Source organism: Eptatretus burgeri, chromosome 2 (assembly GCF_056783735.1).
Source record: "Eptatretus burgeri isolate ZD-2024b chromosome 2, Ebu_testis_v1, whole genome shotgun sequence".
NCBI lineage: Eukaryota > Metazoa > Chordata > Myxini > Myxiniformes > Myxinidae > Eptatretus > Eptatretus burgeri.
The window spans coordinates 12,033,894-12,046,621 of NC_140962.1; the positions used below are offsets into that span (position 1 = coordinate 12,033,894).

A 12,728-nucleotide genomic window follows, 5' to 3' on the forward strand; every position below is an offset into this window, starting at 1 on the left:
GCGAGGGGAAGATGGACATTAAAGGGACTTTCAGGAAGGAAAGCAGGAGAATTGAAGGAAGTGGGCTTGGGTGGATTATCGGGGGTAGAAAAGATCGAGGATTTGGATGGGGGAAGATAAGAGGTGGTGGTGAACAGCTGTTTTGAAAGCCTGAAGGGAAGAATGGGAAAGAATAGAGTGAGGAAGTTTATTCCAAAGGCGGGAAAAAAGAGGAATGAAAGAGTGAAGATGAGCAGTGATTCGTGATTTTGGTAGTTTTACCAGAAGGGGGTTGTTGGCAGACCTTGAGCGCCATGTGGAAATGTGGTTGGGACAAATCGCAGAGAGAGCAGGGGGGGCAAGGCTGGAGAGGAGTCGGTAGAAGACAGAAAGACCACCGACCAACCTGCGGTGATTGAGTGAGAGGCCCAAAGACTCAGCTTCATTGCGGGAGATGCCAATGATCTTAAAAGCCCTGGTTTCGACAGCGTGAAGTCGAGAAAGGTGGGAGGCAGGAGCACCAGCCCAGAGGGGAGAGCAGTACTCCATCAGGCTACGGACAAAAGCTTTGTAAGTGGTCAGGAGCTCAAGAGGGCCGAGGAAGGACTTTGCACGACGGAGGATTCCCAGTCGGCGACTGGCTTTTGAGGCAAGGTTGGAAATGTGACTTTCCCAGGAAAGGTCATGGCAGATCGTGAGACCCAGAAGCTTGAAAGAAAAGACTTCTTCCAGAGGATTGTTGAGAAAGTGGATGGGGGGTTTTGTAAACGGTCCTTTCGAAGAGACATAGTGAGAGTGTGAGATTTGTCTGGATTGAAAGACATGTTCCACGTGTTGGACCAGTTTGTGATTTTATCCAGATCTGCAGTGAGCGAAGAAGCTGCTGCTTGCCGGTCTGAGGGATGACAGATGGTACGGCAGAGGGTGGAGTCATCGGCAAAGAGAAATAGAGGATTTTCCAGAGAGTCCGAGAGATCATTGATGAAAACCAGAAAAAGAACAGGGCCCAGAACGCTACCTTGAGGAACTCCAGCCTGCACAGGAAGAGGGGATGAAAGAACTCCATTTAGGGCCACACGTTGACTGCGACAGGAGAGGAAGTCTGCGAGCCATGAGTGGAGATGGCCTTGAATACCATGGGAAGAGAGTTTGGTGAGTAGGGCAGGGTGCCAGACTGTGTCAAAAGCACGTGATATGTCCAGGGATACGGCTCGGATTTCCTGTCTGGCATTGAGGACCTCCATCCATTGATGGGAGAGCAGTAGCAGCATATCTAGGGTAGAGTGACCTGGTCTGAAACCAAATTGATGATTGGAAATCAAGCCATTGGAGAAGAGGAAGGATTTCATGTCTGAAGCGATGATGGATTCCATAACCTTGCTGATGATTGGGAGAAGGCTGATTGGTCTATAGTTACAGGGATCTGTTTTTGCACCTTTTTATGCAGGGCAGTGATGTTAGCAGATTTCCAAGCAGATGGCAGATGACCTTGGGAAAATGAGAGGGTGAATAGAACAGAGAGAGGGTGAGCAAGAGCAGAAGAGCAGGCTTTGAGGACACGTGGGCTGATGCCGTCTGGACCGGTTGCAGAATCTGACTCGAGGTTTGAAAGCAAGCTCTCCACCTTGTCAGGAGAAAAGGATACAGAGTCCAGGGACAGTTGGGTGCGACTGGGTAAAGTGGGTAGAGATAGTGATGGGTTTGGGACACAAGATTTAGCTGCAAACACCGAGTTTAGACATTCAGCTTTATCACGTGTGGAATCAGCAGTGCGGCCATTTGAGGTAAGGGAGGGGATGGAGGGGGAACATACACCAGAAACAGATTTGATTAAACGCCACCAGGATTTTGAGGAGGGAGAGAGGTTTGAGAGTTCAGACTTGAGATGAGAAAGATGTTGTTTTCTGGCTCTCCTGAGGGTAGATACACACTTGTTCCGAGCTTTGTGGAAGGAACTGAGATTGCCCTCAGTTGGGTTTGCTTTCCATGAGGCAAAGGCAAGTTGTTTCAGGACAACTGCCTCGCCACAAGCTTCAGTAAACCAAGGGCGGGAGGAAGGGTAAGACAACTGAACACGAGAGGGGATAAATCTGTGCATGAGGGAGAGCAAGTTTCTTTGAAAGAATTCCCAGGATGAGTTGATGTTTGAGAAAGTAGTGATAGGAGACCAGTCTGTAAGTTTGATGGCTGCTCGGAGACCCTGCCAGTCGGCTTGAGTGAAATGCCAGACTCGACGGCGGTGAGGTGGTTCTCTGATAACAGCCAGAGAGATGTCCACTTTAACAAGGACGTGGTCAGAAGAACCAATTGGAGCGAAGGAAGAGCAGCAGATATTGTCAGGGAAATTTCTCAAAATCAGATCCAGAAGAGATGGAGTACCATTGATCCAGAAGAGATGGAGTACCATTGATCCAGAAGAGATGGAGTACCATTAAATGGCAAGAGCTTTGGAGGATGGAGCCAATACTGTTGAATTTCCTGTTGCGGGCAATGTAAGATGTGCTTCCATCGCCAGAAAGCTTGAGGATGTCGGGGTCAGTGCAGAAGGAGAGCTGCTCTTGGTGTGGAGGTTGTGGACCAATTCAGTATGTGTTGGGTGTATACCAAGTAACATTAGCAGAAGGAAGATATAGATGGTGGCACAATCAAGTGTTGGTGGTGGTCAGGGAGATGGTGCAACAAGAGGTAATGAGATCGAGAAAGAGCGGAGTGGAGAAGGAGGAGGAGGCCCATGGGGGAGAGAGCTGTTGTTTGTGAGAGGGCCAGGTGGTAAGAGGTTAGAGGAGAAGGAGTTGGAAGGTTTCGCTTTAAGTCTCGCTTCTCTTGTCTTTTATTTACTGTAAATAAATTATTAGAAATGTTCCCAGCTCATTTCTGTCCCTTATTACATTGGTCTAGCATGGTCCGGGTCTGAGTATAAGCGGGGTTTCATCCCCGGTGATCGGTACATCATAGCCAGAACGTCCTGGGCAGGCCCGCTCGACTGCATCCGAGCCGGAGTTGGTAGGTGGAAGTTGATACTCTTCCGTAGCTGGTAGAGTGATCCGGTTCGGCCAGACGTTCCGAGGACGTGAATCCCCGGTAGCCAAGACTTCATGGTTACTTAGGTATATTGGATCTGGACAATTAACCCTACGCCACGCGGTCGAGATATTGGCGTTTCACGGTCGATTTCGGTGTTATCCGGAGCGACGGCCTATAAATTTCCGGTAGTCCAGTGGGGGACGGCGTAAACTTCCCCACCGAGCGGTCGTTCTCGCCACCCACAACAATATATATATATATATATATATATATACATATATATATATATATATAATATATATATATGTATATAAAAATATTTATATTTGATGTTTTATACTATATTTATGTTCTATACTATATATAAATATATTTTATATTTCACAAATATAAAACCAGGCAGAAAAACTCATCGTTCACATCTTCACAAATAATGATGTGAGTCTCATTCAATCCCATTTCTCATATCGATTAGATTCAGAAAACGCTGATTATGCAACGCCTTTTGAAGCATCACAAAGCAGGTCACTCGACTTGCTAGACAGGTGAGAAAAAGGACACAAAAAGCATCTGATATTTCAATAATTTATTTTCATGATTGTTCAAAGGGTGAGAGTTAATTTTTATTCTGGTTTGATTTTTTTTAGCAATGACGCAAAAATTGGTATTTCCATCAGCGAAGTGATGGGTCTGACTTCTGTTGGCTTTGAAACGAACAATCAAACAGCTAGGTGAGCCCCAGGCAAGTGGCTTAAGCACTCAAGCAAGAACTCCAATGGAACGCCTGGCTTCGCAAGCGATTATTACCAATTGCAATCAATAAAACTATGCCACCCAGAAACACCGAAGCAACGTCAGAAATGGACAAATGAAAACTTTTTGTTTTTAGCGTCGAAACTGCTGCTGAGTTCAAATGTGGAGCTTAAATTTTGTAATTCGGCTTCGTTTAAGAGATTCTCCAGGTTATCACATGGATGGAAATTATGTAAATCAAGCCACGAACGCTGGTGTCTCCGGGCGTTTATAAGCATCGCAATGTACCCAGCAATTCGTAGCTATATTGAACAGTCATTCGATAATATGAGTGAGGAAAGTGAAAAACAGGATCATGAAGAAATCGTTGTGGCCTGTTCCAAGTCAAGGCATGATTGAGCATGCCAAAAACACACGTGAGCTTCAGACCCCAACAAGGTAACCCAGGAAACACCTTAAGCGAGGTGGCCGAGGATCGCCTTAAGGATGTAATTAAATAAGGCCGTGAATTATCTTCAAAAGGGGTGTTTTAATTAACCCAAACACCCAATTTTCACTCTTGCACTTCCTTGGAGCTTTCTTAGTTTGCATGCAAAGTTTCAGGCTGCGAAGTTTTTATAGTTTTGGAGTTATGGAGGGGACACAAAGACACACACACACACACACCCTTTATGTGTATAGACTATAGAAGATTATATGTATGTACATAAACATATATATATATATATATATATATATTCACATATATGATATTAAACTCCATATCTGACAAACAATTATCTGAACATGTGAACATATCTGCCATATAAGATATGAATGGTCAGTATGCCTGAGGGTCACCATGATGCCCATGGTGAATTGACTTGAGGGGGGGCATATCAGACAAATCTTATATGAGGGATTACCCTGTTTACCTCTTTCATGAAAACTAACTTAGGAATGTGCGATTGAAGTGTTAAGTTCAAATTCTTAGCCATTTTGCTGTTTAGTCCATCTTCCATATTTTACCTGTTATTCTTATTCCTTTTGATTTTTTTTTTTTTATGTTCCTCCATGATGTTTTGAATTGACGGCGTCACTGAAGAGGAATTTCTCTGGATACTGTACACCAAAGATTATTAATTATTATAATTATTATTATTAATGCACATGTTTTTAAGGTAAGAGCTGGATGTGTGATCGAGTGATTAAATACATGTTTCTCTCCCCCACTGCATGGTGTGACTGATTCCCACGACTGCTCGCGCTTGCCAACCTGCACAGGGTGAGCATGGTGAGTATAACAAACACCCCTCAACATGAGTAGATGGAGGATTTGCTCCTGCAGTGGACCGAAATAGACTCGGTCTTGACAGTTCATGTTAAGTTAAGAGTTCATGCTTGACAATGACATTTCTCAGTTTGGTGTAATTGCATGCAAGAGGAGTCTCTGGATGAAGATAGAAATAAATAGTCGAGAAATTACTGAAATGTTCCAGCCTGGTTGATCTGCATGATTGATTCATTTCCAGGAGCATGATGTACTCTTGTTATATTTCCAGAAAGCGTATTTTACATGCACTAGCAGAGCCTACCGGTCGCTTCGCTGATTGACCAATTAGTCGTCGTGTTTGCCAAAAAATTTGGGCAAGAAGGAGACTGGAAATTTACTTGTGCATAGAATGCTTTGACCCCTCTCCTCACTATGCCCTCTGCCACCACCACCAGGTAGTGCTACACGGTACACATTTACAAAGAGAATTTATGCCCCTGCCCTCTACACCCCCACGTGAGGCTGTGGACACATAGCCTGTGTTACCCCCACACCCCACACAAAGTTGTATTTGTACGCCGAGTTTGGAGTTTGTAACTTATAAGATGTGGCTGTGCATAAGGAACAAAGCCAGAGAGAAAGAGAAAGAGAGAGACAGAGACAGAGACAGAGAGACATGTTTATATGTATAGATGTTGACCTGCAAGGGGGGGGGGCAACATATTTCTCCTGTACATGAAGCAAAAAGTGGGGATAAGCAATTGGTTCATGTCCACCTGTCCGTTTATCTGGCTGACTGTCTTATCAGTTTATGTTGGATGAACAACTTATTTCAATCGAATTATATATTTGGAATACAAATCGGAACATGAATAGAAAGATCAGTCTTTTGTTTTACCATACCTTTGCTCGGAATACCGTGACTTGGCTGCCTGACAGTCAAACAAAATAGAAAATCATTCCAATCAGGATACTTCCTGTTTTTAAGGACATCATAGGTGGACACATACGACAAGCGTGAATAACTAGTGTAATGTGTTAGATGGGGTGATGCAATCGACACTGCGGAAAATGGCGGTAAAACCGGAAATTTATTTATTTGACTTTTACAATCTTTATTTAATTTAAATTGAATGAGATACCTGAACACTGCAGAATACAAATCGCCTTCATAATAGTTTCAAAAACCTTCAGTTTTGCATTACGTACTTCAATTTAATTAAACATTCAATGGGGACGGTGTGTAAAACAGGGGGAGGTGTTCGGGATGATCCGGATGACTACAATAGCACTAAATTTCAGATATTTTTTTAAACTATCATTAAAATAAATTTTTTTTAATGAAAATTGAAGTAACACTGCACAGGGTATCGTGTTCTATGAACTCTCTGGTCTGGGAATGTCACATGCACTGTGTATTTTAATGTGTTGAAATGTGCATGTGAAGGAGTGCAAACCCTTATGTATCTATACTTACGTAAATACTTCACGTTTGTATACGTACTTTGTGGATGAGCATAGGTGGGTTCGTTTAAAATGTATGGAGAGAAGATGCCACAAGTTCCACGGATCCAGTTTCCTTTTTTCCCACTTCTATTTGATTGTTTCACTTGCAAACACAACCCGTTGCTTCGCTGACGAAAATACTGAGGGGGGGGGGGGAGAGGAAGGAGAAAGAGGGAGAGGAGGGAAAGAGGAGGAAGGGAGGAGGGATGAAGGGAAGGAGAGAAGAGGGAGGGGAAGGAGAGAGGAGGGAGAGGGGGAGATGGGTCAGAGAGAAGGATAGGGGTGGGAGAGAGAGGGGTGGGATAGGGGTGAAAGAGGCAGAGGGGTGAGAGAGGGAGAAGGGAGTGAGAGAGGATGGTGGAGAGGGAGGGGAGGGGAGAGTGCGGAGGTGAAGAGGAGAGAGAGAGGGATTCTGTCAGATGTGACGCCCAGTTTAACGTCCGTCCATCCAAGAGATGACACACATATTGATGAACCAGAAGGGCACTCGGAAGAGCACACACCTCAGAGACGCAATGCCTGATCCACGAGAACATATCAGGCCCAATACATTTTTGAAACATCATCGTATTTGGCGCAATCTCTCAATGGTGAAGAATCTTCTACTTCTTTCGGCTGCTCCCGTTAGGGGTCGCCACAGCGGATCAACCGTCTCCATTTCGCTCTATCCTCCACATCTTCCATTGACACTCCAACCACCCACATGTCCGCCTTCACCGCATCCATGAACCTCTTCTTTGGCCTTCCTCTTCTCCTCCTGCCTGGCGGCTCCATCTTCAGCATCCTTCTCCCGATATACTCCGCTTCCCTCCTGTGCACATGTCCAAACCATCTCAATCTCGCCTCTCTCACTTTGTCTCCAAACCGTCCTACCTGCGCTGTCCCTCCAATACAGTATACTCATTCCATATACTGTCCATCCTCGTCACTCCCAACGAGAATCGCAGCATCTTTAACTCTGCCATCTCCAGCTTCGCTTCCTGTCTTTTTGTCAGTGCCACCGCCTCCAAACCATACAACATAGATGGTCTCACTACCGTCTTATATACTTTCCCCTTCACTCTTCCAGCTACCCTTCTGTCACAAATCACTCCTGCAACTCTTCTCCAACCACTCCATCCTGCCTGCACTCTCTTTATCACTTCCCTCCCACACTCTCCGTTATCACCTTTATCACCCGAACCTGCAGCACATCCTTCCCAGCTCGATCCCTCTGTCTTGCCAATCGGTATAAATCCTTTTCCCCTTCTTTTGTATCCAACTTCTCATACAGCTCGTCATATGCCTTTTTCTTAGCCTTTGCCACCTCTCTCTTTGCCTTTCTCCGCCACTCCTTGTACTCCTGCCTACTTTCTTCATCTCTCTGACTATCCCACTTCTTTTTCGCCAACCCCTTCTTCCTTATACTTTCCTGTACTTCCTCATTCCACCACCAAGTCTCCTTATCTTCCTTCCTCTGTCCAGATGTTACACCAAGTACCTTCCCAGCTATCTCCCTCACCACTACTGCTGTAGTTTCCCAATCATCCCACCCATCTTTACCACCATCCAACACCTGTCTTGCCTCCTCCCTAAATTCCACGCAACAGTCTTCCTCCTTCAGCTTCCACCATCTGGTCCTTGGTTCAGCCCTCACTCTCTTCCTCAACCTCACCTCCACAATCATCCGACAGACCACCAATCGATGCTGTCGAGCTACACTCTCCCCTGCCACCACCTTACAGTCTCTAATCTCTTTCAGGTTGTATCTCCTGCTTCACATGTAATCCACCTGTGTGCACTTTCCTCCACTCTTGTACGTCACCCTGTGCTCCTTCTTCTTGAAATACGTATTTACCACTGCCATTCCATTCTTTTTGCAAACTCTACCACCATTTGCCCTTCCACATTTCTCTTGTTGAGACCGTACCTACCCATCACCTCCTAATCCTCTTTATTCCCTTCCCCAACATGCCCATTGAAATCTGCTCCAATCACCACTCTTTCATTTTTGGATACACTCTCCACCACTTCATCTAACTCACTCCAGAAATCTTCTTTCTCCTCCATCTCACACCCCATATGTGGGGCATATGCACTGATGGCATTCATCATCACCCCTTCAATTTCCAACTTCACACTCATCACTCGGTCAGACACTCTCCTCATCTCCAATACCCTCTTGACATAATCTTCCTTCAGGATTACCCCAACACCATTTCTCCTCCCATCCACACCATGGTAGAACAGTTTGAAACCACCTCCAATGCTCCGAGCCTTACTCCCCCTCCACTTGGTCTCTTGTACACACAGTATGTCCACCTTTCTTCTCTCCATCATATCAGCCGACTCTCGCCATTTGCCAGTCATCGTCCCAACATTCAGAGTTCCAACTCTCACCTCCACACTTCTACCCTTCCCCCTCTCCCACTGCCTCCGGACTCACCTTTCCCGTCTCCTTCTTCTCCTTCGCCCAGCAGTAGCACAATTTCCACTGGTACCCTGCTGACCACCAGTACCGGTGGCGGTCGTTGGTAACCCGGGCCTCGACTGATCCGGTATGGAAATTCGTTTTGTTGTCTGCATAATGATTTGGCATAGGTTTTTATGCCCTTCCTGATGCCCTTCCTGACGCAACCCTGGTCGCCTCTTACGACACACAGGGATATGGTACACCTATTCTAACCGGGGCATACACCGGGCCCAGTCACACTGGTACTCATTTCGCTGACCTCGGAAGGATGACAGGCTGAGTCAACCCTCCCCCCCCCCCCAATGGTGACATTCATCATCACCCCTTCAATGGTGAAGAATCAGTTTATTAAATTCTACTCGTCGGATCCAGATCCAGATCTTCACCAAAATCTAATCAGTTCGTCCTTGTCACACACCCAACTTGCCCACCAAATTTCATCCGGATCCGTGGACAATTTCTTGAGATATCCTGCACACATACAGACAGACAAACAAACAAGAAGAAGATGCTGTGCAGAGTATGATATTTTTGCGAAATCCATAAAACAAATTTGACCTCAAAAAGAATTGGTGGTTGAATTCAATGACCAAACATGCAACTCCTCTCCCAATTTCAAGTCAATCGGATGAAAATTGAAAATTGTAGAAGTTTGGCCTATGTTGACTTCAAAAATAATTGGCTGGTTTAATTCAGTGACCTGATGTGCAAATCCTCTTCAAGTTTCAAGTCAATGGGATGAAAATTGAGGATTTTAGAAATACCGCCTTAGTTGTTGACCTTGGGCCTATGTTGACCTTTCAACCTTTTGACCTCAAAAACAACGGACTTCTTCTTTATAACAAACTCTACCATGTGGTGAAGTTTCGTGAAGATCGGTTTAAAATTGCGACCTGTAGGGGATAAACAGACAAACAGACACACAGACAGACAGAATAACAAAATCGACTAACCAATATACTTGAAAAAATCTTCGATTTTGCAAGCAACAGACAGAATGGGGTGAAAACATAACCTCCACCTTTGGTGGTGGAGGTAATAATCCTGCCTGTGAAACACCAAGATGACAGCTAAAAACTGGGTCAGGATTCAAACCCGGGTGAGACAGCTTAGAGTGAGTGCATAACTCTCGGCTGTATTGCCGTGATCTGGTGATTCATTGCTTTATAAAAACCAAATTCATCCAAGCAGCAGTTCAGACTGCTAACAAACAAAAAAAATACCATCAGAGATGGGGAATCCCCCACCATTGAATGAAAAAGGTCATACATATTCCAGATAATGAGGGAGGTGAATTGGAAACAAGACACCATTTGGTCATCATCTCAAAAAAGTTCCCCAAGGGTGAGGAATGTAATAACCAAAAATAATTGAAATCAGATAAGCGGTTTTCCATTTATTACAAAAAAACTTTTTTTTCAACATGGCCGCCCCAGTCGGCCATCTTGGATCTGGCCATGCCCAAGATCAATAGGCTTCTTCCTTTTGAGGTGGTACATGTGTGACCCAAATTTCAAATCGATATGGCGAACAGTTTATGAGTTATCGCACTCAGAGCTATAAATGTTGACACCCGGACGGACGGACAGACAGCCGGATGACCTGGGTGACAACAATATCCCCCTTCCGCCATGTGGCAGGGGATAAAAAAAAACCTTTCATTTGTACAATTTACACATTCTTTAACGGCCCTTCCTCTCCTCAACCTCCGGAAGGTTGTATGGAGGTGGAATGGGTTTGGCAGGAGGATAGCATGAGGGGAAGGGAAGGGAAGCCAGTGTGAGAGGGATGCAGCAGGATGGGAGAGGAAGGTGGCACTGGCGAGGGGAAGGCGGAACGGGAGAAGGAAAGGCAGCACAGGGGGAGGGGAAGGCAGCGCAGGGGGAGGGGAGGCAGTGTAAGGGGAGCGGGAGGCAGCGGAGGGTAAGGGAGGGGAGGGAGCGTGAGGGAAAGGGAGGGGGAGGCAGCATGAGGGGAGGGGAAGGTGGCATGTGGGGGGAGGCAGTGTGAGGAGAGGGAGAGGTAGTGTGATGGGGGAGGCAGCGCGAGGGGCAGGGGGAGAGGCAGCATGAGGGGAAGGGAAGGTGGCCTAATGTGAAGGGAAGGTGGTGTAAGGGGAAGGGAAGGCGGCATGAGGGGAGGGGAATGCAAGGGAGATAAAACGTGCCCAAACAGCAACATTTTGTTTTTAACCACTGGGTTCGATATAAAACTGGGCGGGAGCATTTAAAAACCCATGCTATCTACCTGGCAAATTCAAAACTAAACCGCTAGTCCTTAACAGTCCCCTTAACAGAAGGGGAGGGGTTGAGGAGCAGGGACTAGAAGGAGAGGGGTGCGAGAAAGGGAGAGGGAGGTAGAGGAATCAGGGTGGGGAGAAATGGAGAGAGCTGGGAGAGAGAGTGAGAGAGGGAGAGGGGTAAGAGAGATGGGAGGGGGGAGAGAGGGAGAGAAAGGGGGGATATGGATAGAGGTGGGAGGGAGAGAGTGAGAGAGTGAGAGAGTGAGAGAGTGAGAGAGTGAGAGAGTGAGAGAGTGAGAGAGTGAGAGAGTGAGAGAGTGAGAGAGTGAGAGAGTGAGAGAGTGAGAGAGTGAGAGAGTGAGAGAGTGAGAGAGTGAGAGAGTGAGAGAGTGCGACAGTGAGACAGCGAGATAGTGAGAGAGAGAGAGAGAGAGAGAGAGAGAGAGAGAGAGAGAGAGAGAGAGAGAGAGAGAGAGAGAGAGAGAGAGAGAGAGAGGAAGAGTGGAGAGAGATGGGAGTGGGGATAGAGGGGACGTGAGGAGAGGGGGGATTCCAGCAGAGGTGATGTCCAGTTTAACAGCCCACACATTGATGAATCACCCTGCCTGTGAAACAACAGGATGACAAGTTATATCTGAGTTGGGATTTGAACCCAGGCTAGACAGCTTAGAGCAAGTGTGCATACCTGTTGGCTATCCTACAGTGATGTTAACAAACCTTTCATTATTAACCTCCGCCATCGAAGATCAGAGGTTACTGTTTTCACCCCTTTCTGTTTGTTTGTTACTTACGAAATCTAAAGATTTCGTAAGTATATTGATCAGTTCCGTTTCTGTTTGTTTGTTTGTGTGTGTGTTTGTGTGTTTGTTTGTGTGTTTGTGTGTGTGTTTGTTTGTGTGTGTGTTTGTTTGTTTGTTTGTTTGTAGGCACGATAACTCAAGAACGGAAGAGGCTACCAATGTCAAAGTACACCACGTGATTCAGGAGGGTGACGGCTAGTGCTGATTAGATTTTGGTCAAAATCGGTCAAATGTCAAGGTCACAGTGAGGTCAAACATCAAAAAAAATTATAACCCGCGAACGGAAGAAGCTACCAATTGTCAAATTACACCACGTGATTCAGGAGGGTGACGGCTAGTGCTGATTAGATTTTGGTCAAAATTGGTCAAAGGTCAAGGTCACAGTGAGGTCAAACATCCAAAAAAAAGTTATAACTCGAGAACGGAAGAAGCTACCAATGTCAAATTAGACCACATGATTCAGGAGGGTGGTGGCTAGCGCTGATTAGATTTTGGTCAAAATCGGTCAAATGTCAAGGTCACAGTGAGGTCAAACATCAAAAGAAAATTATAACCCGCGAACGGAAGAAGCTACCAATTGTCAAATTACACCACGTGATTCAGGAGGGTGATGGCTAGCGCTGATTAGATTTTGGTCAAAATTTGTCAAAGGTCAAGGTCACAGTGAGGTCAAACATCCAAAAAAAATATAACTCACGAACGGAAGAAGCTACCAATGTC

The 12,728-nt window shown here is 45.7% G+C and overlaps 1 protein-coding gene across 5 annotated transcripts in view; it reads right to left on the bottom strand.

Moving 5' to 3' along the window:
• Window positions 1-12,728, bottom strand: part of LOC147031434 (uncharacterized) — a 151,010-nt gene that overhangs the window by 10,234 nt on the left and 128,048 nt on the right. The window contains exon 4 of one of the 5 annotated variants that reach the window (XR_015053051.1): window positions 6,513-6,654. The exons of the other annotated variants lie outside the window; for them this stretch is intronic. The gene's annotated coding sequence lies outside the window, so the exon portion shown is untranslated. The remainder of the gene's footprint in view (window positions 1-6,512; window positions 6,655-12,728) is intronic. 5 annotated transcript variants of the gene reach the window in all.